The sequence below is a fragment of the Octopus bimaculoides genome, chromosome 20 (genome assembly GCF_001194135.2).
Source record: "Octopus bimaculoides isolate UCB-OBI-ISO-001 chromosome 20, ASM119413v2, whole genome shotgun sequence".
NCBI lineage: Eukaryota > Metazoa > Mollusca > Cephalopoda > Octopoda > Octopodidae > Octopus > Octopus bimaculoides.
The window spans coordinates 14492166-14497816 of NC_069000.1; the positions used below are offsets into that span (position 1 = coordinate 14492166).

Genomic DNA, 5651 nt, shown 5'->3' on the forward strand with positions numbered 1-5651 from the left:
TATGTATGTATCTATCTATTTATCTATATACCTTATCTATCTATCTATATACCTTATCTATCTATCTATCTATCTATATATCTATCTATCTATCTATCTATTATTCTATATTCCTTATCAGTCATTCTATATACCTTATCTATCTATCTATCTATTATTCTATATTCCTTATCAGTCATTCTATATACCTTATCTATCTATCTATCTACATACATACATGTATATATAACATATTTACATGTATATATAACGTATACATGTGCAATGTATGTGTGCATGTGTGAAAGGTCACGTATGCACCTATTCCTGTCAGTGCAAATATACTTCAATATATAAATGCTTAGAATATGCATGGTAGCTCGGTAATATATTTTAATCGTTTCATTGTACGTTTGTGTACACGAAAACACGTGCCTGCTTATATTCATACAAACAGCTTTTTTTTTTTTGCGAAATAATAACGGCTATTTTCGTTTTCTAAATAAAAAGTATGCGATATTTCAAAATAAAACATCCGCTAAATCAGTCGTGAATACGTAAATAAGCAAGCCGAAAGCCGACCACTATGGAAAACGAAATCATCATTTTCATATCTGTGGGGTCATGGCAATAATTATAACACTATCACATCACAAACGTGAGAAGAAATCGTTGGTGGCAATATCCTGCTTGTGCCTTCCTCTTCCTCCTTTGCCATCTTCTAACTCCTGTCATTTCGTAATACGAAAGAAAGATGTAATTTGAAATCACACCCCATCAGTGCTCGCTCTAACCCGGCACTATTTTTAGTCGGCCACAAACAGCTGATCGTTTCGCGACTGCTGTTGTTGCTAAGAACTGTAATTTTGTTGTCCTGACGTTAAATATAACTGACTATCTCAGAATTATTAAGTGTCTAAAAGTCCAACTAGTTATATATATGGATGAAGACTGTCACTGGAACTCCCTCGACGCAATCCGCATCTCAGAAGGTAAATCAAATCAAATTATACTGAAAAATCCACGGTGTTCTCTCTGTGCGCCCTTTAACTTCTCACAATCTGTTTTTGTTTCTATTACTGATACATGCAGTCTTAACTAATATTGCCCACTACTCGTTTTTCCTTTTTTTCTTCTCCCCCCTTTTCTTTTCTTAAATAAAAAAAACACTAACATTTCCAGCTTCCCCTTTTAAGCATTCGTTATAATTTCCCGAAAATTACGTATATTATAAAGAATTAGCAAATATCAGATTTTTTTTTTTTTAAAGAATTTACTTCAACCTCTCAATACAGTTCTTCTGTAGTAACCTGCTGCATCTGGAAACATAGCTATGCATTACGTTTTGCTATCACACCGTCACATCGAGCAACAATTTAAATATTGTAATAAGTCACTAGAATTGTTTTAATCAAATCGATATGGATGGACAGAATCACTGTAGTGTGGCAAGTAATTAAATGATTTTTATTCCAGTTTAAACTATTACATATACAGCTATGATATTTTAATTAACTGTTATAAATTATACTAATTTTCCCTCTTTTATTCTATTGTTGCTATTTTTAAAAAATTAACTTTTTATTATATTTTATTTTCGATCTTGAAGTATTGTTAAAATGCTTTTACTACAAAAATTTGATGGAATGATTATTATATTTTCTACGCTTTCATATATATATATATATATATATATACATATGCATATGTATACACACACACACACACACACACACACATTATTCCATGTGCTTGTAACGGATAGAACTGAATACGAAGCAAAGGTCAATTATATCGTCACATATATATTATTACATAAAATAGCTAACTAAAGTATCTGTTATTTTGTTTTGATTGGTGTGAGCGCATAAACTACTGGATTACACGATTACATGAGGGTTTCTGCATATTATGTATCCTCTTTACGAAAGTGGAGTTAGAGAGGCACATCATATATTTCAATGTAGCTCAACATTTTATGCGATATTTTTGACATTTATTCTTCTCATCTTTCGAAAAGTTTACTTCCTTGCCTCCCTTCTTAACAAACTAATTCATCATTGTCGTTGCTGTCGATGTTTTAGTCCCAGGTTAGATCCGATCGAGCAAGGGCGTTCCAACCATGACTATCTCATCTTTTATTCAGGCACTACACATTTAGGACTATGTTACATAACTTCATGCGTACTTCCATTAAAAAAAAGAAAATCCCAGCAGAGTTCAATTTAAAGGGAAACATGGCTGCTATTTCTAGCGTGTCGAGCGACCATTTAAAGGCGCTATCGTTTTACTCGTGGTGGGAATGCGTGTGTAGAATAAGTATGACATAATTCGCCTCCAGAGTTGAAATCTATTCGTTTTGTTCGACCCATCAGTGACTGTTCTCATTGCCTATTGTTGCTGAATTGGGCTGCCTCAGAACAGTGTAATCTCTCTCTCTCTCTCTCTTTATATAACTCATTAGTTTACAAAACAACAATCGAAATACTGCACACTTAAAAGGTAATATAAGTAAACCAATAACTGACCGAATTCTTTTGTTACATTTATAATTTGATGATAACAGATTACTCTTGCGAAAAACAGCAACAACCGAAAAAAAAAAAATACAAGAAAAACAAAAACGAAAATATGTAATAAAAGAGGAATCATCGCAACATCAAAATACCAAAGATTTTATGCTACGAATTTCTTAAATTGTTTTCAGTTTTATTTCCCCAAGTTCGTTGCCATTTTTATAAGAATTAATATGTGTTGTGTTGAGTCAAAGGAAGTAGCTACGTCATATGTTTATTTCATTTGTTATTAATCTGTTGGACAACCTTAAAAGTACTATTAACCCCGACTATATATCGTTACCGCTTCGCGAAGACATCAATAGAAAGGCATATTAATCAACTACTGAAAATAAAAAATAAATAAATAAAAACCCATATGGTATGTTATAATTCAAACGGCTCGGTGTTGCTGCTTTAGTTAAAGCTTCTGTCAAACCCTGAGTTGTATATAAACATATTAAAATAATAAAAGTTGACTAAGTATAAGCGCCCGAATACGAATGTTTTTTTATGGTGTACAGTTTTTTTTACTAGTGGCTACAGAAGGATCAATGACATCAGTTTGTACTTTACCTTGCATAAACAACAATCTTAGCATAAACATCACCGTCCCCGCCCCACCACGATCTGGAACGGCGGCAGCCGCAGCGGCAATAAGACAGTATGAGGCTTCTAATTGATAAGGGACTATGAGTGCTCGATACGAAAAATATTTATATTATTAATATTATATTACGTTAGCAGAACGAGAGAAAGGCTACGGAATATTATTATCTTGCGGTATTTAGTGCTTCCTTCTTTTTACGTTCTGCTTTCAAATTCTGCCGAAGACGATAAAATAACAACCAGTCAACTTACTGGTTCGAGTAGAGTACACACAAATCTGTGGCTTTCTTCTACCCACGGTAGAGAAGAATGTTTTCTGTTTTTTAAACTCAAGGTCAGATAATTTGAGGGAATCAGGTACTTTATTTTATCGACCCTGGAAGGATGAAAAGCAATGTTGACCACAGCGGGTGTTTTAACTCAGAATGTAAAGAGCCGGAACAGCTAGCGCAAGGCATTTTCCCGACTCTCAACCATTTAGCCAATTATTGGTTTCAAATTTTGGCACAAGGCCGGCAAGTTCGCGGGTAGGTGCAAATCGATTACATCGACCCCAGTGTTCAACTGGTTGTTATTTTATCGACCTCGAAAGAATGAACGGCAAAGTCGACCTTGGCGGAATTTGAACTCAGAACATAAAGACGGACGAAATACAGCTAAGCATTTTGCCGGGTGTGCTAACGTTTCTGCCAGCTCACCGCCCTCCAATGCATAAAAATATTAAAAATAGAAATTATAATTCTTTCTGCTATAGGCACAGGGCTTGAAATCTGTGGGGGAAAACTAGGCTAGTCGATTACATCGATCCCAGGGCTCAACTAGTACTTTATCGACCCTGAAAGGATGAAATGCAAAGTCGACCTTGTTAGCATTTGAACTCAGAACGTAAAGAGAAATACCACTAAGCATTTTGTCCAACACACTTATGATTCTGCCAGCTTACCACCTATACAATAAAAAAATTTTCTACTACAGGCTCAAGGCCTCAACTTTTGTGAGAGGGCTTTAGTTGATTACATCAACCCCAGTACAGAAAATTTACAATGAATTATAGCTTTTATCTGCTGAGCTGACAAACTAGCATATTATATAACACTGAAAACAACATGTCAAAAATCTCAAATTATAATCTTGGACTAATATAAACCCTTACTGAAATATTGTTATCGTATTTCTGTTAAAATACATTGCCCCTCAATTAATTTTAAAACAATGAAAAGGTTTATAATATAACCACATCCTTATTAACCTAAAAGAGTGGTTCTCAACCAGGGTCCATATGATCTTTGGAGGTCCATATATGATTTTGTTGTTAAATTGTATGTGCAACAAATTGGTTGTACTTCTACAATACACAAAATATTTTAGCAACTTTTTTTTATTCAATTCCTAATAATCATCACCATCATCATCATTTAACGTCTGCTTTCCATGCTAGCATGGGTTGGACGATTAGACTTAGGACTGGCGAGCCAGATGGCTACGCCAGGCTCCAATCTGATTTGGTAGAGTTTCTACAGCTGGATGCCTTTCCTAATGCCAACCACTCCGAGAGAGTAGTGGGTGCTTTTACGTGCCACTGGCACGATGGCCAGTCAGGCAGTACTGGCAACGGCCATGCTCAAAATGGTGTATTTTATGTGCCACCTGCATGGATTCCACAACTGGATGCCCTTCTTAACACCAACCACTCCAAGGGTGTAATGGGTGCTTTTTATGTACCACTGGCACAGGTGCTTTTATGTGCCACTAGCATAGGTACCTTTACATACCACCTGCACAAGTGCCAGTTATGTGACACTGGCATCGGCTACGACTGATTTCACTTCATATATATCATGTATATATGTATATATATACAGGATGCGGTGAATAAATTGTTGTCTAAATAACGCAAAAATGAAAATAACACTGACATCTCATTTTAACAGATATATTTACCAAAATTACATAATATCTTGAAATACTAAAGAGTAAATTTATTCAATAAAACCATCAGTGGTGTCAACCATGGCCTCCCTCCAGACGACTTTGGAAACTCCTATGATGCCATAATCCTTGCCTTCAGTTTGTTGGCCTCTCACTCAACTGCACCCCCCACATGATAATCAAAGGGTTGCAGTCTGGGGAGTTAGGTGGCCAGATGTTAGAGATGATGTGGTCACAGAAATTGTCTGACAGCCATGACTGCTTTTGTGTCATGGTGCAGAACCCTGTTGCCAGACAGTCTTGCAGCAGCCACCCTCTTGACCAGGGCAGCACTACCTCCTACAGGCACTTGATGTAGTCCTCCATGTTGACTCTGACCCTACTATACTGTGTAGGTAAGTAAAAGAACCCACTACACACTCGGAGTGGTTAGCGTTAGGAAGGGCATCCAGCTGCAGAAACTCTGCCAGATGATCAGATTGGAGCTCACCAGTCCCCAGTCAAACCGTCCAACCCATGCCAGCTTGGAAAGCGGACGTTAAATGATAATGATGATATATATATATATATATATATATA

General features: G+C 36.1%; 1 protein-coding gene across 1 annotated transcript in view; it reads left to right on the forward strand.

The window, feature by feature from the left end:
- Nucleotides 1-456: 456 nt before the first annotated feature.
- LOC106872145 (monocarboxylate transporter 1) overlaps nt 457-5651 on the forward strand; it is an 85831-nt gene continuing 80636 nt past the window's right edge. The window contains exon 1 of the mRNA XM_052975200.1: nt 457-971. The gene's annotated coding sequence lies outside the window, so the exon portion shown is untranslated. The remainder of the gene's footprint in view (nt 972-5651) is intronic.